Source organism: Cricetulus griseus (genome assembly GCF_003668045.3).
Source record: "Cricetulus griseus strain 17A/GY chromosome 1 unlocalized genomic scaffold, alternate assembly CriGri-PICRH-1.0 chr1_0, whole genome shotgun sequence".
Classification (NCBI taxonomy): domain Eukaryota; kingdom Metazoa; phylum Chordata; class Mammalia; order Rodentia; family Cricetidae; genus Cricetulus; species Cricetulus griseus.
In genome coordinates, this window is record NW_023276806.1 from 182043527 (window position 1) to 182070199 (window position 26673).

At 37.5% G+C, this 26673-nt stretch overlaps 1 protein-coding gene and 1 non-coding gene across 2 annotated transcripts in view; both read left to right on the forward strand.

Annotated features, from left to right (window-relative positions):
- Positions 1-26673, forward strand: part of Grm3 (glutamate metabotropic receptor 3) — a 95278-nt gene that overhangs the window by 21463 nt on the left and 47142 nt on the right. The window lies entirely within an intron of this gene.
- LOC113833169 lies at positions 6203-6411 on the forward strand. Its single transcript, XR_003480724.1, has one exon. It is a non-coding gene; the product is annotated as a U11 spliceosomal RNA (small nuclear RNA).

The window sequence follows — 26673 nt, forward strand, 5'->3', positions numbered from 1 at the left end:
TGGACTCAACCACGAGCCGAATGCCTCTGCCCCTGACCAGACATCCCTGCTTTAGAAGTTTAGAGCCACAAAAAAGGGAGTTCATAATCTTAAACATTCCAAGATGCAATGATAGCCCTTTGATAGTCTTGTTCATCTTTTGACGGATATCCTGGGTGGTACACCACATGAAACTGAAAGGCCCCTAGGCGAGGTTGATGGCCCCACTGCGGCAGCCGCCAGGATGGAGCCATGCTACATTGACTCTCTTTCTTGTTAGCTGCAGGATATGACATGTATGATAGGGACATTTAATCTTCTGTAGCGGAATTGGCAACTGTCTAAGGAACACGAATTCCAAGCTTTCCTTGTGGGTGATTTGAGCAAAAGAAAATCATAACTGTCACAGTGGGTGAGAAAAAGTCACTTTTCCCTGAGCCTAATTAGGGACAGAATAAGGAAGACAAGCAGACAACCATGGTGACTCCCGAGCACTGTGGTCTATTTCTTCTGCTCTACAGAATCATTCCCCCCTGGGGTTTTAGAAGTTGTGGGTTCTCTCAAATTACATTATAAAGTGCAGCTTTCTCTGTGTTCCTGAATACAAGCAAACTGCAGACTGATTGAAGTCATTCTGATCTGTAACTATGCAGTGCCTCCAAAAGCAATATTGCTGCTTTTAATCTACTTCTAAATAAGACATAAATATTTCTAAAGACAGTCTCACATTATTAACATATTAAAAAACACGGTCTTTAGTTTTGCATTCTAAAATAGTATCACTTATTATAGTGATCCAGGGTGTTCATATGCCTACACAGTTAAAAGTCTCCCCCATGCCATTAGGCAATGATTCTGGCCTGCATTATCAATTTCAATTCATTGCCTGTGTATTGGAAGTTTATGTGCTTAAACCATATGTTCTGGAACAAATAGAATCCTCACATTTCCTTTGCACGTGGTCCCCTAGATTTCAAGTGCTCTGTAACATTAATGACAATCTTGAGAAAGTATCCATGGACAACAACTTCTATCCTATAATTACCATAAAGTTCATGGAAGCCTTGAAACTAAGCACAATGAGCCATTGTGCAGTTTTGCATATATATATATATATATATATATATATATATATATATATTGCTCTCCATTCTCACACAAGGACAAAAGAAATGGAAGTAAAGTCAGCATACTTTTTATCTATGTGATGAGTACAACCTCTTACCATTTGAATGATTACCAAAGTACTAAAGATTAAGTACTTCAACTTCACAGTGTGTCAATTCATATGGAAACAAACAACAGAAAACACAGGTTACTAATAAATTACCATTCATCTCAGAATGTGTTATCGGTTTCTACTGACATCTCCAAAGAAATAGGGAAAGATCTGAAAGTCAGTACCAAAAGGTATCTTCTCTTCAAATATACATATGAACTCTCCATAAAGACATAATTCCTAAAGACAATTATCTAAGTACACACTCCACCCCTGGCAGACCACCTGTGAGATAAGCATTATATTCTCCATTCTCTATGTTCTCCACATATATTGTTTATCATTGCTATTCTATTTGCCCCTCACCTTGAGAATATATACAACAGGTTCATTCATTAACAACCAAAACAAATGAAACTCAGATTTCATAGATTCTTTTCAAGCTAACCACACATTTTCCTTCATCTGACTCCTTGGATCATAAAAAGTCAAGGAAAGTAAAGAAATAAGGCCATAATTTAGATAAATAAAACAAGCAAATCTTTTTCTCTGCCTTTTTCAATTACCGGCTTCGATTCTACAATTCTCTTTGCCTGTGCAGACCTAACCACAAAGTGCCATTCTGCTCTTCTCAATTAGTCAGACATTACCCATCACTCTCCATTTATGACGAGAGTAGGAGAGTGAAAAACAGATTTAAATTACAGAAAACACTGGTAATTTAGACTAGCCACAAAGCAAACATTCATGGAAATAAGAATTTCAAGCCAAAAGTACATTATGAAGATACCAAGATTAAAAAAAAAAACCTGAAAGGATATTTCTTAAAATAAAACATTGATTATATTGACTAGTACTTCACTGAAAGGAATCTATGTAGAATAGAACATAAATTATAGAAAGTCACATTGAGTTTATGGCAAGCTGTGTGGGGGTGTGTGTGTACATGTGTGGTGTGTATATGTGTGTATGTACACTCATGTGTATGTGTGCATGTGTGTATTTGTTGTAAGTATATGTATATTTTTGTGTGTGGTGTATACACAGGTAGTGGGAGGTGTGCAATTGAGCTGGTAAGTTGAGTTGCTTCTAACTTATCACTGTGTATGTGCATGCCTGTGTATTGATGTCATATGTCTTCCCCAATTGTTCTCCACCTTATTTTTTGAGACAAACTCTCTCATTGAGTTTGGAGATCATCATTTCAGGTCATCTGGTTAGCCATGAGCTTTGTGGACCTAAATGTCTCTGCCTTCTCAGCACTGGGGTTACAGATATACACCACTACCACACCTGGTTATTGTGTGTGTGTTAGGTCCAAAACCACATACTCATGCTACATTGCAAGTATTTTACTGACTAAATTATCTCCCTAGCCATATACATATATATGACACACACACACATATGCATATATATATATATATATATATATATATATATATATATATATTCTAAAGCTTAGACACAGATAAAAATTATAAGCGTTTGCCTAATGGTACTGCCTTGATTGAAAATTGCCAGGAAATTCTTATTTTGTTAACAGTTGCAAATCAGATGCATTTTATGTTTTTTCTGAAATAATATTTGGTTTTCTCATATGCACACTGACTCAGTGGGATAAGCGTTGCAGGCAACACTAAGCTGGTACACTCCCTCATCTGTCCAATTGGGGTGAAAAGACCTCTCCCTGCCATGTGCTTCTACCAAGCACATCCAAGATCCTGTAAAGGGAAAGGGGCTATCAATTCTATAATAACTAGACTGCTATAAGACTTTGGCCATATAATCTCTGGTGTTTGATGTGCTCCAACTAGGTAGTCCCAGTATTGTATAGTGTAAGTCTTAGGAAGTTGAATCAGTTTGGACATTCATTTGCTATATAGTAGAAGTATGTGTTTGTCTACTGAATAGCAAATTCTCCTGGCCTGGGACATAATCACTGCCCACCTCTCTAGACAAATCTACAGTTCTTTTCTTTGTATGAAGATTGCAGTTTCCCAAACATGCCATGCCTTCAACTAACCTTGTGAACAGGTTAGTTCCACCACCTAGAACATTCTTAACTCTCCTCTGTCTGCTCCATCTGTCATCTCTGCATTTTTCAAGTCCTTTACCTTACACCTTCTGTCCAGGCATCCAAAATATATTATGGGCTTCATCTTCCAAATTCACCTATTATCTTATCACTATGAATCTTTTTATGTCCTTCCAGCCAGTTCCCAAATAATGACACAGAGATTTTTTTATTAATTATGAAAGCTCAGCCTACAGCTTAGACTTGTTGCTAACTAGCTCTTAAAACTTTAATTACACCATTTATATTAATCTACATTCTATCATATGGCATTACCTCTCTCCCATCTTGCACAGCCTGTTTCCTTTGCATGTGTCCTGATGTCTCCTGTCCCTCAATTTCTCCTCCTCTTCTTTTCTCTCCCTTGAAATTCTACCTATACCTCTTAGCTATTGGCCATTCAGCTCTTTAATAAACAAATAATAATAATTTATTTTCACACACTAAACAAATATCCCACAATATTTCCCCCCTTTGTCTAAATAAAAGGGAAAAGTTTTAACTCTAGCATAGTAAAAACTATATACAGGAAGAACAATAATCAGATAAGAATTACATTTACAATATCCACTCTATCTGTATTTGGCAAATTCAGAGAAAACATTCCATTATCTATCCTATTTTGGTGAGTCAAAAATTTTGTACCTGATTTACTTTCTATCCTAACTTGTATTACCAACCCAAAACTATCTTCTTAGACCTCAAAACATTTTCTTACATAAACATTTTAAGCTTTTAGGTCTCTCAATCTTTTTATTTTTATTATTATTATTTTTTTTAGTTTTCTGAGACAGGGTTTCTCTGTGGCTTTGGAGGCTGTCCTGGAACTACCTCTTGTAGACCAGCCTGGCCTCGAACTCACAGAGATCCGCCTGCCTCTGCCTCCTGAGTGCTGGGATTAAAGGTATGGGCCACCACCACCTGGAAGGTCTCTCAATCTTATATACTTAATACTTATTTTCTAAGTTTCTTTTCTGAATTTGGTAACAAGGTAAATTGTAACTATAACTATCTCATCTTCAACTTCATCAGAGACTTAAAAGGACATAATATTACCTGAGTATACAGGTAGCACAGAGTAAACAACTTCCAAAACTATAGAAAAGACAGAGACATCTGACATCCTGGAAAGTAATCCAAGGTTCCTATGCAGCACTGGGGCATCCATACGCAGTCTCCAAGTCTAGAGTATCTGACAGACTTTTCTGTGAAGCAGGAATTTTGAAGGACTGTCCCGCCTTGTCTTGGCAAATTTCAGCAATGACATTTTGTATGTCCTGCTCATTCAATTTGGAGAGCATAATGACAGCAGTTGAGGAAAGGGCAGTTTCTTGCCCAGGGGATAACTTTTGCTATAAAACAGTAAACCCATATGGAGGTTTTTGGATTCCCATAATCCTTTTATGAAGTACATTGGTGCTGCCAGGAGCAAAAGTGTCTCACTGTCATGAAAAGCTTAGGTTATTGAAATAACTTAAATGTCATATTCTGTAGATCTCTGAAATATTTTAATACCACCTATTAATCTAAAATATATCTCTTTGACCTTTAAAACATACCTACAATTTTGATTATTAGAGATGACTAGCTACTAACCTGTATTTCTTAATTATACATTACATTTTTAAATGATTTGCATTGGTACAGTATCTTTAAAAAGAGTAGGTACATATACACAGTATAACAAGAACAACCTTAAATTTGTATCAATATACAAAAATCCATACCAATATAAAACATTTAAGACTAGTGGTTGTTCAAGGGTAAACTCAACAATCCACTCTTTCATCCCATCATTTCCATGCTGTATCTCCCCCTTTTCCCTTCAGAAAGAGATCCCTGAATCTAATCTCCTTTTCACCTGAACATGACCAACAACAGCTTGTAACTACCCCCCCCATGATGATTAACACCCATAATACACCAAATGACCAAAACCCCTACCCTATCTCTTGACAATTCGGATGCTGTGTTCTCCAGATTGTCTGGGGGTGACAGCATTTTTAGAGAGCCCTGAGAAAATTGGGATAATGGTCAAGTCCTGGAAGACCTAACTGTATCATTTGTTATCCAGAGTCAGTATAATGGGAAAGGGCAGGGCTTATCTGAAATCCTGGCTGAAGGAAGATGTGAGGCTGGGCCATCTCAACCAGCAGCTTTGAAGTTGTACTTTCTGTATGCAAAATTTTGAGTAAATTGCAACAGAGACATTCTGAGAGGCTAGATCACCTGGTCTACTTGTCTTCAATGGTGACTTGTCTTTTTTATATGAAAACACACAAAATTTTAAAGGTAACATATTTATCTACATTAATATAAATATAGAATGTGCAGGGTGCCCAAGTCAGCTAAAGATGATTTTCTGTTTCAGTTTGAGCAGGGAAAAGGCATCTGTCAATTTTATAGTCCATTTGGACTCTATAACCAAACTAATATAAATCTCCACCCATGCCATATGAAAAGATGGCAAGTAATAATAAGTCATGAGTACTTTATAGCCAACAAGATATATCATGTCTCATCCAGTCTCAGAGCTCTACCCATGTCTGAGAATCAGCATATATATAAAACCTGTCCAGTAGTGTCACTTGGCTTTTTAATTCATGTCTGTAGCCAAGATCCTCAGGAGATCTCCATGATCAAATCAGATCTTTATTAATTTTGAAGAGTACTATATATTTTGTTTCCTGTGGCATAACCTCTCTCCCAATGCAATGTATTTTCTGACTTTGATTTTGAAGTTAAGAAATTCTTAAAATATATACATTGGTTTAATTCAGCAGTTTCCATAATCCCTCAGAAGTCATTTTTTTGCATATTAGTATTGAAAATTTAAAGTCAATAAAACTCCATAAAGAATCCAGGCACTCTGTGTATTTCTCATCTTTACATGGCTTAGTTTTTTATGTTACTTTACTCTCTCTTAAAAAAAGGGCTTCTGTCGTGAGTGGCACACGTAGGGCAACCAGATTGCTCTACGTGCGGAATCGACATCAAGAGATTTCGGAAGCATAATTTTTTGATACCTGGGCAGCTGGTGATCGTTAAAAAAAAAAAAAAAAAAAAAAGACTTTATTACTTTTAAAATATTGATGACTGTCTATACCCATTTTTCTTTTCTTTCTTCAGCCCCTAAGCACATTTTTAAACATACTTTACAGTTTTAGTTTTCTGTGTCTGGGCCTGGCTTTACTAAATGTCTGCAGTGTTCTCTGACTCTGTGAGACAAATCTTAAACTGTCATGTCAGCCACTGTGTGGCTCAGCTTAGCACATGGTGCTTGTGGCTGGCTGCAGCCCACAGGCAGCAACCAAGAGCTGTACACCAACAAGTGCTAACCTGTCTAAGAGACTGCAGGACTAGGAGTCTACATCTGGCTTCTTGTCCAGAACTTTTCTAAGCCCCACATTGGGTACCATATTAATGAGTCATTTTCTGTCTTATCAGCTAGCTCCCAAATAATGATATAGAGACTTCTTATTAATTATAAAAGTTTGGCCTATACCTTAGTCTTGTTTCCTATGTAGTTCTTGTAACTTAAATTAACCCATTTATATTAATCTACATTCTATCACACATCTTGCATATCCTGTTTCCTCCCATGTCTCCTGACATCTCCTGCTCCTTGGTTCATCCTCCTCTTCCTTTCTCTCCCCAGAAATTGCACCTATATGTTACCATAAATCTTTCCGCCAAAAGCCGCCAAGCCCCACCATTATGTGTGCGTTTTACGCCAGCCGCCGACCTGAGTTAGGGCCCAAATGAATACACAGAAACTTGTATTAGGTAAAATGCTGCTTGGCCAATGACTAGGATTCTCATCTGTTAGCTCAGTCTCAATTATTATAAATCTATATATTTTATAAGACTTATCTTATTGGACACCTTATTGGTGTCCCTCCTTGCCGGTGGATCACATCCTGCAGCTGGAGGAAGAGCAGAGGGGCAAAAAAGGATCCTCCCTGTTTCTCCTTGCTAAATAGGAGTCTCCTTGCTATGTCACTTCCAGCCTGGATCACCACTTCTCTACTACATTTCCCAGAATCCTCTTTGACGCCTAGTCCTGTCTAACTTGCTGTCTCATTGGCCAAACAGTATTTTATTCAATAATCAATAAGATAAACATACAAAGAAGTACATTCCCCATCACCTATACCTCCTGCTTAGTAATTGGCTGTTCAGCTCTTCATTAAACCAATCACAGCACTATATCTTCACACAATGTATAAATATCCCACAATACCTTGGCAGTTGCCTGCATGGTCCAAACTACCAGTCTCTAGCCTAGATTTCCACGATGCCCTCCAGACTGCTCACTTTTGCCCATTCCTCTCCAGTTCCCACAACCTATGCTCTCTGTAATCACCAACAAAGCAGAACAAGCATCTCATCTGTTCCATGTCCTTTGAGCAGCCCTCCCACTCACTCACTGTCAGTCAATATAAATCCCTTACATACTCTATAAGTCCAACCTCTGTGCTCCTCCCTTCCCTCGCTGCCTTTCATCCATACTCTCCCCTTCTAGCTTCCCTCTAGCCACTTCCATTCCAGGGTATGAGGAGTTGTTGTCTTGCTGCCCATTGTCTGCATGGAATTCTTCCCCCAACACCCCAAGGCTAATAAAGCCCTTCACTTTCTTTGTGCCTTCTCTTAAATGTCACTTTCACACGGAGACCCACTCTTACCATTCTTAAAATTTCAATGCATTCTTCCCCGTTCTGACTCTCATCACAGGCACATATTTCCCTTTAATAAGTTTTGCATTTTTGCCCAATAAGTGGTTATTTTTACCTTGTGTCTTATGCATTGTATTTTATTGCCTTTATATTTATTCCTTATTGTTTTATCCTCACAAAAGAAGTTTCATGAAAACAAAAACTATTGCCTATTTCATTCACTAATGCATCTCAACTATGATATGTTATCCAACAAATATTTACTACAAATAGAATTCCATAGCCAAAGTCATGTTTTCTTACCATCTGTTGAGATTGTAAGTGTTTTCATCCATTTTGTGGATTATAATATCATTACATACTTTTCTCCCTTCCATTTCCTCCCCCAAACCTCCCTATATATCACTTTCTTGTTCTTTTTCAAATTCATGGCCTCCCTTTCCATTAATTGTTGTTATATACATATGTAGGTATATATATACATATTTTAGTAACATAAGTACAACCAGCTCCATCTGTGTAATTGTGTGTGTGTGTGTGTGTGTGCGCGCGCACACACACACACACGCGCACACACATACATACATGCATGCATGCATGTGCATGTGTGTATTTTCAGGACTGATCATTAAGTACTGAATAACCAATCGTGCTTTTTCCCCAAAAAACTATTTCTCCTGCTTTCAATATTTCTTAGTAGCTATAGTTCTGGTGTAGAGTTGGGGCCTCTTAGGTCCCACTTTCAAGAGGTGTCTATTATTGTTGGATACTATTACAGAGAACTGCAACCAATAAAAATATGGAGCCCAGTCCCAGTGGATACATCTACAATACAACTCTGGTACCTAAGGTTCAGGGAGCATTGTGGAAGAGGAGATAGAAAAATATAGAATAGCCAGAGGAACAGGGTATTTGCTATGAGCATGTGTCTTTTATTAATGTCAGACTTGTACCCATAAAATCTCACTAGCATGACTACTTAGACTGTAAATTCTTTAGAGGCACAGAACAAGTCATCTCTCATTTTAAATACCTGGCACAGTTTCTGCCATATAACAGGCACTACATAAATGTTTACTGAATGAACAAGGAATTAGAAAAATAATCATCAGGTTGATAATATGATTTTGTGATATTTTAGTGTACATACTTTATTCATTACAACTAGATTTTTTTAAAAGTATGCTGTATGATTTCTGAAATGGCTTGCTTTAATGTAAGCATTCTTCCTCAGTTATTGTTTCCCTTGATATATCCAAAACTAAATATCGTAAGAGCTTGAGGGGATCTGTAACTTTCATACAGATAGCACTTAAGGGGCAAGTGATTTGCTCAAGGTCATTCACTAGATAAGTGGAAAGGCCAGTGTTAAATGCGTCACACTGACCCCATGTTGTTATAACACATTTATAAAGTATCTCAGGTAGGTTAAGTTCTTTGATCCTAAGCATCTATATTCTCTGACACACAGTATGTATTAACAAAATGCCCACTGAAGGGACATAATGCTAGTTAATGGGTCTAAGGAATGTTCTCTTCCTAAGTTCCTTTTTCCCATCCTGCTGATGCTCCTTGGGTTCCTTTGTCATCTAACGATTCACTGAACACCCACACTTTTAGAGTGAGCATTAAGTTCCAAAGCTAGAGATATTCTCAAAAACTGAAACTTAAAAGCATGTTTTAATTATTAAAAATTCTGTTTAAAGGAGTCATTACATCTATAATTCTATAAAATTATTAAATAGGAATTCTTTTTGATGTCCTGTGACATTCTAAATTAATTAGAGTAAAATTCTATGTGCCTCTTAGGTAAAAGGAAATCTTAAACTACACCAGAAAGTTCATAATGGGAAACAGAGTCCTCTTAAACCTTTAATGAAATGCAGTGTTACTGTGTTCAAAATCTCCCCATGAGACCATTCTGAGAAAATAGACAGGAATAAAATAAGAGTTACAAAAGGCCTTGCTGAAAGATGAGCTTGTCTACTCCTCACTTGACAAAGACAAAAATTTAGGGTATCAGATTGTTATCTTCTCTTAGTAAAGTACACAGACATGAAGTCAACTGTCTCAGTGACAGAGTAACTAGAATATATCCAATTTAAAAGAAAATGAAAGAGCTGCCACTTACCTGATACACAGGCATTGGTACCCTGAGACATTTCCAGGGTTGAGTGGGCATTATCTCAGGAATCATTCAAAATAGTCACTCCCTGGTGTGAGATCAGGAGGCCAAAATGGTTAAAGCTGATAGATGAGCACTTGACACAAGAGAGAGGTATTCAAGATCACATAATGAATATTGACTAGACAAGCTATCAAAGACTTGACTTACTCATTCATTCGACATGTGTTTAGATATTATGTTAATATCTGGGGACCTAGGAAATAAGACAGATGCTCTCCCTGTTTCACACAGGGCACATCACTGTCTAGTCTTCAGAATCCCCAATATAAAGCAGCCAGATTATTAGGAGCTACCAGATTATAGCACTTTCCTAGACTTTGCTTTGTTTTGATTTCAGTTATTGGATTTAGATGGGGAAATTACTGTGTGCCTTATTCTCAAAAAATACCTGAACCTGATGAACAAAACTTAGTATCATGGCTTAACTTAGAAATGAGAACTTTTTCTTAAACCTGTCCGACTGGTGATTAGAACTGTATAGGATAAACAGCCAAAGTAGGTTTCTAAAACTATAACTATTTATTCGGTTGTTTTCTGGCTTTTCCCTCCTAATTCGTGTTGGTACTGTAAAAAAGAAAGACTCCTGAGGTCAGAGAATCAGAACCTGCTTGCTATAGCTTTTATGTTTATGATTCTCCACATGAGGAAGAATATCACACTAGGAAAACAGTACTCCAGCATCACTGCTCCATTCACCCCTGCATCTGACTCATCCAATAGGAACAAAGATCACAGCTGGGACTATAAGCACAGAGCACAGCCAGGAAGGGCATATTTTCTGGGACATTGCACTTCAAGGAATACATTTTAACTGGCCCCAACCCAGCAAGGCTTTCCTCTTGAAAAGTACATGGCCATCCAAGGCACAGTGAGGAAGCCAAAATGGTAATGGCCACATCTTCAGATGAATGGGCTTTGAAGTCCCTGAAAGAGCAAACTGCTCTTGATCTTGCTTCCTCCACTGGCACATGCCTCGTTCCCACAAAAGCTCAGACACTGCCCCAGCTCTTGTGATCAGAAGCACTTCCAAATGCAAAGACAAATATCCTGCATGCCTTTCCTCTTCTCTCTTCTTGGCCAGCTTCCTGGGGTTACAAGAATAAGATTTCAAGTTCTCAGAGGGCACCACAAATGTGCGTACTTGTTTGTTTGTGCACTGCAAATCTGTGCTCTGCTGTCCTAGAAGCCTTGGGAATAGTTTCCATTTTAAGACTGTGTGGTAGAGAAAAGAAGCCTGTGGGAAATGGACTTCCTGACTGGTCCTATGTTTCCCACTGTGCTGTGTTTTTTTTTTTATTAACATTCCCATTGGAGTTGCTATTATTATTACTGTTTCAGAATCCTTAATTATCCTGATTTATGCACATAACCATCTTACCTGTGAAACAGGAAGATGAAATGTAGTCCTCTCCAATAGAGTATGTGAGAAATAGATTCTACTACCTTGTAATGTACCCCCAAGAAGTATCTCTCTTCCTACCCACCCCACCCACCATTATTTATTTGATGAAGCAATGCAAAAGAACCTTAAAGGTTGGAAAATAACTTTATCATATATCACCATAATTAACATTTTGTTTAAAAATCATTCCATCTTATATCCCTAACATTTTGGACACCTTGGTAATTATGCCACAACAGCTTATCTTCTAAAAGGCTCTAGTATGGAAATATTGTCACACTAAAACTAAAAATACATTTGTGATCCCTTTCATGTACCTTTCTCTAAGCTACACTTCTTCAAAATGGTATTGGAAAACCAACACAGAGAAAGAATTCAAAGCATCCTTACCAAGGCAGCAATGACATGTTAAATAGAAGGATTTTTCTCTACAGAATTCCAAAAGATTAGATTGTCACGTGATGAATCCAGACAATATTGGAAGTCCTTCCAAGAGTTAAGTGTAGCAAAGCTTCTTAAATACCAAGTATGATGCTAATGCCTGAGCTGAACGGTGCACACGGCTTCTGATGTTAAAGGATGCTTCCACAATACCTTGAAGAGTGTGCCTGAGACAGCAATATCTGGATGACTCTCCACCCTTCTCCCACCTGCTTTAAAAACATAACAAGCACCCACTGTGTTCTTAGTCACTTTGTAGGATATCAGCAAGAAAGGTTACATTGTCATTCTACAAGTTTCCTCCAAGTACTGACACTGTGACTGAAGAAATATAGGCACTCCATCTGTAGTTCATTCCTCCAAACCTGTGGGAGTAACATAAATGAGGATTTGGTAGAGGCCTTGGAAGGTAATAATAACATTTTAGAATGCCCAAATATTTAATTCTATCAAAAAGCGTAAACAAGTTTACTGCACAGTTAAGACATCTTAAAATTCTGGACATAAATGGAGGAGGAATGGATGGAGGAAGAGAGGAGGGAGGGACTGGGAGGAGAGGAGAGAGGGAAAACTGCAGCCCAGATGTAAATAAATTAATTTAAAAAATTTGCAAACTAACATCTGAGCTGAATTTATCCCAATACACATGAAGCAACTGTGCCAGGTGTGATTAGGTGTTCTAGGATTTGGCCATTAATATTAACCTGACCATTTTTTTGTGCACTGTATTTAAGCAGTAAATAACAGTTTTCCAAGTATGGAGCACAAATAGAAACTTAAGTCAGTTCAGTGCACTTTAATTAGTTAGCCAGTTCAGAAAAGATAATTGGTTTTGGCTTGAATGGAAACATCATCCTATACTGAATCCAAGTAAAGGAGAACAGTTTGAGAACCATTAGTCTGGATTGTTTATATTTTTTCTCCAGAAAGGATTATATACTCTATGACTATAATAAACCAGCTGGCTATTGTAGATCACATGTTTTGCCATAATAAACACAAACTGGTTCATGATGAATCAAAAACAGGATTGGAACTTTAGTGGTATAAAGCTAGTCATTTTGTAATATTTTTTTAAAAGATGGAGGGGATTTGTAGACAAGTGATGACATACACATCATTAAGACATCATAATATTGTGAAATTTCAAGAGAATATTTGGAATTTAATTGAATTTAAATGTAATTGACACTGTGTAAAATAAAAGTCAATGTCATATTTGGAAATATATGTATGCACAAATATGCATGTAGCAACAATTAATGAAAACAAAGGACATGGATTTAAAAGGCAATACGGATGAATATATGTAAGGGTTTGAAAGGAAGGAAGAGAAGGGAGAAAATATATAATCATATTAGAATCTCAAAAATAAAAGAAAAAAATCCTTGGGCTGAGAAGATAGCTATCATATGCTGGAGATGAAGAGACAGGAGAATTCCTGGAGGCTTCTTGGCCAGCTATTCTAGCTGAAATAATGGTCCTCAGATTCAGTGAGAGACTCTGCTGTAACAAGTCTTTCTCTGTCCCACCACCCAGCTCCCAAATAACAGCACAGAGGCTTATTAATTATGAAAGTTTGGTCTTAGCTTAGGCTTGTCCCATTAGTTCTTATAATTTAAATTAATCCATTTATATTCATCTATGTTTTGCCTTATGACTTTCTTACCTTTTTTTCATTCTGTATGTACAACTCCCTCCATTTTCATTGGTGTCTGATGCACACCTAGACTCATCTCCTACTTCCTTTTTCTCTGCCTGGAAATCCTGCCTCCTGCAGGATTTGCCTCCTGCCTTGTTATTGGCTATTCAGCTCTTTATTAAACCAATCTCAGTAATATATTTTCTCACAGAATAAAAATATTCCAAAGCATTTCCCCCTTTTGTCTAAATAAAAGGGAAAGGTTTTAACCCTAGCATAGCAAAACTATGTACAATAAGAACAATTATCATTTAAGAACTACATATACAATGTCTAGTCTATCTGTATTTGGCAAACTCAGAGACAATGTTTTATTAGCTATCTTAACTTGGTGAGCCAAATGTTTTGAACTTAATTTACTTTCTATCCTAACTTGTGCTACCAACATAAAACTATCTTTTTAGGCCCCCAAAACATTTTCTTAGATAAACTATTTAAGCTGTTGTGTCTCTCAAACTTATACCCCTTATACCTCTATTGTAAGTTTTTTTTTCTGAATTTGATAACAAAGAAAACTAACTATAACTATCTCACCTTCAATTCCATCAGAGACCCAGAGGGATATAATATTACCTGAGTAAATAGGAAGTGCAGAACAAACAACCTCAAAACTATAGAAATGACAGAGAAATCTGGCTGTCTGGACAGCCACCCAAGATTCCTCTGCAAAGTTGGGACATCCATCTTTGGCCTACAATCCTAGAATATCTGACAGACTTTTCTGTGAAGCAGGAATTTTGAAGGACTGTCCTACTTTGTCTTGGCAAAGTTTAGCAGTTACCTTCTTTTATATCCTGCTCATCCAATTTGTACAGCATACTGTCAGCAGTTGAGGCAAGAGCAATTTCTTGCCCAGTGGCTAACTTTTACCACAAAGAAAACAAACTCCATATGGAGGCTCTTTGATGCCCATCATTCTTTTTGAAGTAAATTGGTTCTGCCACAAGCAGACATGTCTGGTGGTCATAAAAAGCCTTATGTTATTAGGACATTTAAAATGCCGTATTCTGTAGGTCTTTGAAGCCTTTGAAGACCATATATATATATATATATAATATATATATATATATATATATATATATGACAACAAGTTTGATTGTTATAGATGACTAGCTACTAAACTGTGTTTTTCAATTATCATAAATGGTTTACAATCAGATTTTAAGCACTAGAACTTTACATTACATTTTTAAATGAGCTTCATAGATACAATATCTTAAAAAAATAGGAAGATATATATATATATATATATAGTATGAAAAATAAACAAGTTTGTATCAATATATAAAAATCCATACCAACATAAAAGATTTGAGACTAGTGATTATTCAAATGTAGGCTAAAAAATATACCCTTTTATCCCATCTTTTCTATGTTCTATCCCTCCTTTTTCCCTTCAGAAAGAGATCCCTAAATCTAATCTTCTTTGTTCAGTTTTTTTTCCTGACCATGAACAACAACAACTTGTAACCAACCCCCTAAATTTAACAAACATCCACAAACCACCAAATAGCCAAAAATTACCTACCCCACCTCTTAGGAATGTGGGTGTTGTGTTCTCTAAACTGTTTTCTGTTGTCTGGGTTGATAGCATCTTTAAGGAACCATGAGAAAATTGAGATAATGGTCAAGTTCTATGAGAGCTAGCTGTATTACATTTGTTTAGTGTTTGAGTGATGGGAAAGTGTAGAGCTTATCTGAAGTCCTGGCTGGAATAGTCTGTGAGGCTGGACCATCTCAGCAGCTTTGAAGTTGTTCTGGTTGTAAAATTTTGAGGATGAATGTGCTTCTTTTGGGTATATTCCTAGGAGTAGAATTGCTGGATCTTGTGGTAGACTGAGTCCCATTTTCTTGAGGAGTTGCCATACTGATTTCCAAAGAAGTTCATAGCAGCACTATTTGTAATAGCCAGAAACTGAAAGCAGCCTAGATACCCTCAACTGAAGAATGGATAGAGAAAATGTGTTACATGTACACAATGGAGTACTACTCAGCGGAAAAACTCAATGGAATCTTGAAATTTGCAGGAAAATGGAACTAGAAGAAACCATTCTGAGCAAGGTAACCCAATCACAAAAAGACAAACATGATATGTACTCACTCATATGTGGATTTTAGACATAGAGTAAAGGATTACCAGCCTACAATACACACTGCCAGAGAAACTAGTAAACAAGGAGGACCCAAAAAGAGACAAACATTGTCCCCTGGAGAAGGGGAAAGGGTCATGATCCCCTCAGCAAATTGAGAGCATGGAAAGATGGGGGAGGGAGCTACAAGAATGAGAAGGGAAGAAGAGGAAGGATGCAGAGGTCATGAGGGAGCAGAAAGGTTGAGTCAGGTGAAGAATAGAAGAAAGGATATGTGATAGGTAGGGTTTTAGTTGGGGGGTGGTAGGGGAGGAAAGGAGGGAGAAGGGAACTGGGATTGTCATGTAAATCAATCTTGTTTCTAATTCAAATGAAAAATGATTTAAAAAAAAGAAGAGAAAAACTGGCTAATCACCCACAATGTTCATTTTTCACTGGAAACAGATTTTGTCATTTTTGTTTCTGTGTTTGTTTTTAAATTAATAAAAAGGAGAACAAGCAAGAAAAAATTTTTTTGAGGAAACTGCAACAGAGACATTTTGAGACTGGATCACCCAGTCTACTTGTATTCATTGGTGTCTGGCCCTTTTTTACTTTATATACATCTGCATTATCACAAATATGGAATGTGCAGTGTGTTCAAGTCAGCTAAAGATGATTCTTTATTCTATGTTTGAGCAGGTAAAAGCATCTGTCAACTTTATAAGTCTGTTTAGACTGTATAACCAAACCTCTATCCATGCTATACGAAAGGATGGCATGTAATAATAAGTCATGAGGATTCTGTAGCCAACAAGATTTGTCATGTTCCATCCAGTCTCAGAGCTGTTCCCAGAGCTGACAGATCAGTTTGTATATAACCTGTCCTGTGGTCTTTCTTGCCTTTGTCCCTCATGTCTCTGGAGCCAAGATCCTCAGGAGGTCTCTCCTGGGCAACTCTGATCTTGATTAAATTTGAAAGAATCCATAACTTTTTATTTCCTGTGGAAACAAAAGTATAACCTCTCTTCTAACACAACACATTGTCCAACTTCTATTTTGAAGCCAACATGTTTTTATAGTATCTAGGCTGGTATAATTCAGCAGTCCCTTCCACAATACAATGTCTCTCAACAGCTGTTGTTCTCTGTTCTTTAGTATTCAAAAAATCCAAAATTAACGAAGTACCATATAAGGTCCAAACTCTCTGTGTTATAATATTTCCCATCCATTCATGGCTTATTTTTTATATTGCTTTATTCTCTTTTAAAGACGTTATGATTTTTAAATTATTTTTCTTGACTATCAATATATACTTTCTTATCTTTCTTTAGGATCTAAGCACAGTTTTAAGCATAGTCTATCTGTTCAGTGATTTTCTTGATCTAGACCTGACTTTCTGCAAGTCTGCAGCATTCCCTGACAACCAGACAAACCTTAAAAACGGTGACACAAGAAGTCTCACAACTCTGGCAGTTGGCTCTGCCACCTCAGTGTCATGAGAGCCTTGCCTCATGGTGGCACCCACCATTTTTACTGCCCCAGCTCTGGGAATTTGTGGAGTATAAGTGGCAGATGTTTTTATCTAGGAGGCCAGCTGCTCAAGTGCTCAGCAGGGCCTCTTATAAGAACTGCACCTCAGCATGTTGAGCCTACCAGAGACCCTTATCACAAGGAAACCATGTCAAGCAGTTGCATTTGAATTTGTGTTCAGATTTTTTTCTTTAGCTTTCTCAAGTATTATGTGGATATATAGGCCTGGCCCCTGGGCGTCATACGTAACAAGTCTTTCTCTATTCCACCAGCTAGCTCACAAATAACAGCATAGAGAATTATTAATTATGGAAACCTGGCCTTAACTTAAGCTTGTCCCACTAGCTCCTATAACTGGTTAGCCCATTTATATTAATGTATGTTTTGCCTCATGACTTTTTATTTTTCTATCATTCTTTGTGTCCAGCTCCCTTCATGTCTCCTTGCTGTCTGACATACATCTAGATTCATCTCCTATTTGCTTTCTTGATGCCTGGAAGTCCCACCTATACCTCCTTCCTAGGTATTGGCCAATCAGCTCTTTATTAAAACAGTTACAATAATATGACTTCACACGATAGTTTGCCTCAAACATAAGATGAAAAGTGATAAAGTAGAACAGCATCTGACCTACACACGAGGATGCACAGATGAATGCACCTCCACACATAAGCACACACACACACAATACACACTTGAAATCATGCAGCCTGATACAGCTTAGCAACTCGTATGGTTATTAAGAGAATTGTGACATACTGCAGCAGGTATGTGGTACAGTATATAAATACAAAAGAGAAGTCACGGTGAATGGGGTATCAGAAAAGACTTACTAAAAGACAAGAGGCTGACTATGACAAGGTTTCATTAAAAATGAAGAGAAGGAAAAAGATTTTTCCAGATGGAGAGACCATTTAACACATATATCTATAACTTCAAAACTAATATGTTGGTGTGTTTTTATATACTAAATCTGAAGTATATGTTTCATTCAACTTGAATAAAACCATGCACATGTCTCACAATTATACAGTGATTATTTACCTTCACCTTAAACCTCTAAACTGACAGGGGGGAAAGTCTAGCATTTACTGCTTAATAATGTCCTGATTATGGCCATTATGTGTATTTTATGTTTTTTTTCACAATAATCCTCACAGATAAGTAGGCATTATTTTCTTCTGCTTTATGAGTTTAAGGCTAAAGGTAGTTAAATGGCTTTCTCAAACTTACACTTACTTCCACTACTACTCCTAAGGACAAAAAATTAAAAATAGGTTTGTATCTGGAAAGAAAATCTGGGTCCAGCCCTGCTGTCTGAGAGCAGCTGACCTAAGAGCAAATGATGGCCCCAATGTTCATCATCCAAAAAGGCATTTGTTAACTCTATCATTAACTACCATAACGGTGTCTTCATTATGGAATGACTCATTGCATTGACATCCATTTGCATACCTTACTACTTCCTCAAGAGAGTCAAATTACACTGGACCAATATTTGTAATATCGGACCATTGTTTTGGAGAGTCAATAGTGAATTGCAAGAACAAATAATCACCATGTTTTTAATGTATTTAAGACTACCTTCTTCTTACCTTCTTACCTGGCACTCCACTCTCTCACTCTATCATAAAATGCTTCCATGTATGGTTAAAAGTAAAATAATATGAGGAAGATGGAAAAGGGTTATATATGAAATTCTGTAATTTCCAACAAAGTCTAAAATAAAAAGTTTGTGGGTATTTTTAATATGTTTGCATCTTTCTCTCAAGGTTGTTGGTGGCAGACAGTGATTTGTTCTTTAGAACATGACATGATTCAAGTTTATTTTTAAAACAAATAATTATTATACACACTATATCATGAATTGAAAGCTTTAAGGAAATTTCTACTATGAAAGTCTTGTGTGTGTGTGTGTGTGTGTGTGTGTGTGTGTGTGTGTGTGTGTGATAGGATATCACCATATAGCCTTGGTTGGACTGGAATTTACTATGTAGACCAGGTTGACCTCAAACTCATTGAGATCCAGCTACATCTGCCTCTATCTCCCAAGAGCTGGAATTAAAGGTGTCCATGCCTGGTGGAAGTTTTGTTATAGCCTACTCAGTCAACCATCAGGCTCATGGCAGCACTACTGTGCCAGCTCTATAAGGAATTTACAAAGACATCTCTGGACCCAAAAGAAAAAGAAGTGACAAAACCTTAAACAATTTATAATTTGGATGTTTATAAGCTCACTGTTGTTCACTAAGAGTTCTATAATGCCTTCAGTAATATTTTAACTAGTAAAAATGTAAGTAAAATAGTTCTGAGAACTGTGTGTACTTCCATATGCTCCATTATTGACTTTGCCTACTGTGGCTCTCCCGTCTCCTCCTTTCCAGTGGGGAAGTACTTTATTATATTCCTTTTCTGCCTTTTGTCTTGCAAGGGTCTTTTTGTCTGTTTCTTGGATTTTTTTTTCGTGGTGTGTGTGTGTGTGTGTGTGTGTGTGTGTGTGTGTGTGTGTGTGTGTGCATGTGCAAGTTGTTTGGTTGTTTTCAGTGCTGGGATCAGGGTCTTCTATGTGTTGGACAACTGTACCTTACAAGTATTTGATTCTGAAGTAGTCAATAAACAGAAGAGGGGAAAAAAGGTTGTTATGTTCTTGGTTTGGGGGAAATTATGTCAAGATTTTTGTCTTAAATATTGTGACAAGGGTAAAAACTTTGTTATGGACTTTTAACAGTAAAGTAATTAATTAATTGATGATGATTAGAAAACAAGTTACTTAGCTTTGGGTTTCTTTTTTATTACTGTCTTTATAGATCAGAGATATTTAATTAATTAATATGATTCTGAGTCCACAAGTTCATCCCTTTATCTTGTAGCCCAAGCCACAAGGAGTTATTTTAGTATCACTCATGTTTGATGGTCATTACAAAAACTCACTCAGTTGAGACACTGTAAAAGTTTAAAGCTCTCAGATGCTAGTGTTAGTTGCAACAATAAATGCTCACTCTCAACTTTAACCCACCACACTTTGGTTTTTTGAGATGAATTTTCACTATGTCCCTGGGCTGACTTGGAACCAGTGATCTTCCTGCTTCAGTCTTCCAGGTGCTGAGATTATAGGTATATGTCACCACACTTGCTTCAATCACTGTATTATTTTACAAAGCCCATTGAAACACACTGCATTTCATCCTGATATAATTCTGTCTCTTAGGTCAGGTCAGTAGTACTAATCCTTCTATACTTGAGGACATAGAAAAGGGAGATAATGAATTCACTCACTCAAGGTCACAGAGAAAGAACTTAGGGATTAGAAATCACTTCCTTTCACCACTATGTAGAAATATCCAAAGTAATAGGCAATGGATTGGTTCCTATCTAAAGTGCAGATAAATATGACTGGCATTCAGAAGAAGCTGGGTCATGTTTGCTATTGGAGAATCTTGAGAAAATATTGACAAGAATAAATAGAAGAGATGTAGAATGATCAAAACTCATACCACTTTAGATCTACCCTGCCTGGGTCTGTGGACAAATTTAATCCCAGATTCAACTGTTAATAGTTGATAAATATAACAGATATCCTGAGTACCAAATACATATTTGTTGATAGTAATAGAATTTCTATCTTATATAAGACTGCAGAAGCTGTCTCACCAACAACTTGATATATGAGCAGAAAGCTTCAGGATATGTGGGAGCAAGCCATGTGGGAATATGGGAAGAACATTCTTGGCAAGCTAGACAAAGCCTGAGGTGCAAGCCTACTCAAGAGAAATTGAAAGATGACTGTGACTAGATGGATTTAGAATGTAAAATATGGAGGAAGTAGCATCATCAGAGAAGTGATGCAATCTAGAAATTGTAGAACTTTTAAGCAAATGTTTTTTGTTTTGTTTTTTGTTTTTTGCTTCAACTTCTAAGACACAGCAGGAGCATTATAAAAGACTTAGAATATGGCACATTTAAAAAGTATGTTGATAGATCAAGTAAAACTGCTTGAGGAGTTGTGTAAATAGCTTTCTGGTAAAGCACAATACACACACACACACACACACACACACACACACACACACACTCATTCACACTAAATACTAGTAAGCATATTTATAGAGACCAAATAAATCTCATAAATGTTGATACCCTAATATATATTTTTTATAAATATTGAGAATTCTAAGCCATTTTAACTTTCTGAGAATATTCCATTTTTTAAAAATTCCCCAAGATTTGGACTAGAACTAAGGTCAGTTTGTTTATTGTACAACACTAATTAAACACAGGTGAGTTTCTCATATCAAATTGCCATTTTTGTCCTCAAGAATCAATACTAGTCATGTACTTAGCAAAGTTATAACATAAGTAGGCATAAATTGGCACATTATTCCTACAATACAACTGTAAATCACATCTAAAGGAAACCTCAGAAAACTATGGGACCTCCTGTAGTTGTCCAGTACTTATCCCTAGCACAGGTGGGGACATTCCACATAAAGGATTACTCCCTGAGTCAAGACACATGGGGGTGGGGGGGGTAGGTCTTATCCCAAAGGATACGATAGACTCTGATGACACCCTATGGAAGGCCTCACCATCCAGGAGAAGCAGAAAGGATATGTAATAGGTAGGGTTTTAGTTGGGGGAGGTGGTAGGGGAGGACTGGAGGAACAAGGGAACTGGGATTGACATGTAAAACATATTTTGTTTCTAATTCAAATTTTAAAAAAAGAAAGCAGACTAACTGAGTGATGTTGGCTTGGCCCACAATGTTGAGAAAATGAGATGTCTTTCATTGCCAGGGTTTCTCCTCCCTGATCACCTCCCATCTAATTGTATGACTTCAATCAATATTCAGATTGTCCTGACCTCTTGCAAGTGTTGTTCATAACAGGAATAGCAAGTTAGCCTACTTATATTACCAAAATAATGTATTCTTTTTTATGTCAGTTACTACCCATCTTTGTAGATATTTTTATAGCAGACTGCTCTCTCCCCATTAATGAGGTTTGCTTTATGCCTTCTTTACTTTTTTCTCAGATATTTTTATTTAAATTAGAAACAAGCACGTTTTACATGTAAATCCCAGTTCCCTCTCCCTCCCCTTCCCTGCTCCTCCACCCCCCCACTGATCCCATATCCCATTCTTTTACTGCTCCACATGAGAATGAGGCCTTCGGTGGGGGATCTTCAAAGTCTGTCATCATTTGGAGCAGGGTCTAGACCCTGCCCTGTGTGTCTAGGCTGAGAGAGTATCCCTGTATGTGGAGTGGGTACTAGTCCATTCATATGATAGGGATAAACACTAATCTATTACTATTCCACTATCAGAGGCCCCATAGATTGCCCAGACCTCCAAACTTCCACTCAAGGTCAGGGGGTCTGGGACGGTTCTATGCCAGTTTCCCAGCTATCAGTCTGGAGTCCATGAGCTGCCCCTTGTTCGGGTCAGCTGTTTCTGTGGGTTTCTCTAGTCTGGTCTTGACCCCTTTGTTCATCACTCCTCCCTCTTTGCAACTGGAATCCAGAGTTCAGCTCAGTGTTTAGCTGTCGGTGTCTGCTTTTGCTTCCATCAGCTACTGGATGGAGGTTCTAGGATGATATATAAGGTAGTTATCAATCTCAATATGGGAGACAGGTATTTAAGGTATATTGTCGACTATTGCTTAGATTGTTAGTTGAGGTCAACCTTGTAGATCTCTGGACATTTTCCTAGTGCCAGATTTCTCTTCAAACCTAAAATGGCTCCCTCAATTATGGCATCTCTTTGCTTACTCTCCTCTATTCTTCCCCTGACTCAATCTTCCTGATCCCTCATGGTCTCTTCTCCCCTTCTCCTTCTTCTAACTCCCCCCCCCCGATGTTCCAATTTGCTCAAGAGATCTTGTCCCTTTCCCTTTCTCTGAAGGACCATGTATATCTCTCTTAGGTCCTCCTTGTTTCCTAGATTTTCTGGCAGTGTAGATTGTAGGCTGGTAATCCTTTGCTCTATATCTAAAATCCATATATGAGTGAATACATACCATGTTTGTCTTTTTGTGACTGAGTTAATTCACTCAGGAGGATAGTATATTATTAAAGACAGGACTGTTGAAAGCACTATGAGCTACATTGATCATGTTATCATTACTTCAACAACTTTTGAAGCATTTTCTTATGCCAGACACTGGAAAGCAGACAAAAATGTTGTTGAGGGAACCAATCTCAAACAATAGCTCCCTCCTGAAAGATGCCACAACACAAGGCAGCTACAGTAAGGGCTGTGGCAAGAGTATTGGGAAAATTAAGTCCCTTGTTTGGTGCTATAGACTTGGAAATGTTATTTTACATTTGACCTCTCTTTTGATTTTTATAACAACTTTGAACAAATTATACTTCTTAAGCATGTTTAGAGAAATTGCAGATTCTAACAAAGGATTTAGGAAGTAGCATAGGGGTCAAGGCACCTTGAGAGAAACTGGAAACAACCCATTTAAAGTCACATTCATATTTGCACAAGTGTAACATACAAGACACATTGGTAATGCCCCAAACCAGCATCATTGCCTTTCACTTTACAATGGAATCTTCTCCTCTTTGGTTCGTAATGACCTTAGGTTTTTTTTATTTGTAAAGGAAACTGTGATTCTTTACTAAGATAATTTATTCAATAGAATTCATTATCAAAGAGTCAAGAAATCACAAGTTACTGCTCAATATCATTAAAGAAAATGGGGAAGCATAGGGATTTAATTCAGTGGCAGAAAACTTGTCCAGACTGATTGAGGCCTTGAATTCTAGCTTCATAAGGGGGCAGAAAACACACACACACACACACACACACACACACACACACACACACACAGAGAGAGAGAGAGAGAGACAGAGAGACAGAGAGAGAGACAGAGAGACAGAGAGAGACAGAGACAGAGACAGACAGACAGAGAGAGACAGAGAGAGGCAGAGACACAGAGACACAGAGACACAGAGACAGAGACACATTGAAAGAGACAGACAGACAGACAGACAGACATTCAACACACCGAGGTGAACAGAGAATGTGCCAACACACATACACACATGCACATATACTGTGCATACTTACATATGACAAGAAGAGTGGAAGAAAATGTAGGAGGGAAAGATAGAAGAGGAAGGTACTGAACATCATTAACAATAAAACTTACAAACACATATAATTTTTATAATTTTCCTTCAAGAGCAACATGAATAAAATCTGAAATGAAAAGTTGGTGTAGGTAGAAATTCATTAATAGTTACTGCTTTTATTATGAAGAAAAACGGAGCTAACATATTGCATATTATCACGAGTTTCCTACTTTGGTTCCACCGCATCAAAAATGAGAAGATAATCTTCCTTGGCTTTTCAAATTTGGAAGCCATTTCACATAATATATTGATTGAAAATATCCTCTCTATGGGTTTAAAACTGTCTCTTCCTTAAAGCTCATCTTTGCCATTTGTTACACAAGGTAACTCTAATTCGAGATGTTTTCATAGAACCAAGCATCACATACAAATGTAATACATTGTACAGAGACTAGGAAGGTAGGTGAGTATGACTACAGCCTTGAACTTATTTCACTTTCTTAGCCTTCATTTAGGACAGACATCAAATACCTTTTAAAAGGAGTCTTAATTTTTCTTAAATTCTTTAATAAATACATTCAATGTGAATAACAGCTACACACACACACACACACACACACACACACAGAGACAGAGAGAGAGGGAGAGAGAGAGAGAGAGGCAGAGAGAGAGAGAGAGAGTTCACATCACAAAAAAATACACTCATTGAAATAAATTCTCATGCTTTTTGTTTTGTTTCTTATACAAAAAATCACCATGGAATAGTTTCTTCATTTTATTTTTGGTACCACTAAATCCTAAATCACTCCTAGATTACTTTACCCACGTCATCAAAACTTCATTAGATAACACTGCTACTTGTCTTGTGGGATCAGCTTTGATTGACAGGGGCTAGAATGTCACTCTTCCTATTTGTTTGGAGCTTAGGACAAAAGTGTTCAAGCATGTTTTGCTTTGAATTTCACCATAAGAGAGACAGCAGGTAGAAAGTCAGGAAGGAAGGGCAGAAGCTGACAGTAACTCATTTGCCCCATAAATTGTTGTTTACAGTACATGAGGTACCATCCAGTTGCTTCACAAGCCATTATGAGAGTAAAAGTTCATGATAAGTGACAACAATAAAGGTTTGCTGAAGGGTTGGGAGACACATTCAGCTTTATGTCTTTTCAATTTTGTTTCAGATTGCTAATATAAAGAATCAACTTTTGAACTTTAAGCCATTTTTAGCCTGGTCCTAAAAAAAAAAAAAAAAGCAATAAAAGCAACTATTTCTCTCCATGAACCATTTGTGCTCCTGTCTCCTGTGTGTATGGTTTTCGGCTTTCTGCAAGGTCTACACTCACCACAAGTGTCAGTCAAGCACCGTCCAAGGAAGAAGCACAGGGACTCGGGTTGAGTAGCATTCTGACTGCAGTGTGTACTCATAAGGAGTCTTCCTCCCAACCTTCAGCCAGGCCCTTGATGCCACCTCACATCCATCTAACCCTATACTCCAGGCCTCCAAAGAACACCCTATTAGCAAAATTGGCAACCTTGTCACCATTTTCAAGCTTGTTTTGCTGCTGTTGTTGTTGTTTGGTTGGTAGGTTTTTTTTTTTTTTTTTTTTTTTTTTTTTTTTTTTCATAAACTGAGTACATGACCACTTCATGATATGGTTGAGAGGAAGGTTTTTATTGTAGATATGAAAGAGAGAACAAACAGCCAGAGGCATCTGGAAGAGACCAGAGCAGAGAGAGTAATTAGACTGAACTTGACCAGCAGACTGGATCTGACCATAAGAGAAGCAGGAGCAGAGTAGAGAGATGGAAATATATATAGAGAGATGGGGAGAGTGGAGATGAAGACAGTGTGCAGGCAAAAGATAGGAGAGCATAGCAGGGCAATAAGGAGAATGAGTGCTGTGGGTAAGGAAGCCCATCAGCTGAAGAAGTTTAGGGTCAGAGAGGATGTGAGAAGAGCCAGGATGCCAAGTAAAATGTGTAATGGATGCTGAAGGATCCTGGAGGCCAGCATACACTTTGGTATGCTAATAAGCACCACAGATAGCCCCTTGTCCCTCCTGCAGTGATGAGGGAAATGGCTCCTTTTGGTCAAGGGGAACCTGCTCCACCCACAAGTTCGAAAAGAATGCTGAGTTTTGTCTATCCACCAGAATTTAGCGTAATGGAGTTTCCTTTGATTGAATTCAAGGAGCATGGTAGTCCTGTTCATAACCATTTCAGCTTTTTAGCTAGACATACTTTTGAGAGAATTATTTCACCCATTTTTTGAAAGGCAAAATAATCAGTGTTGTTAGGATGAGTAAC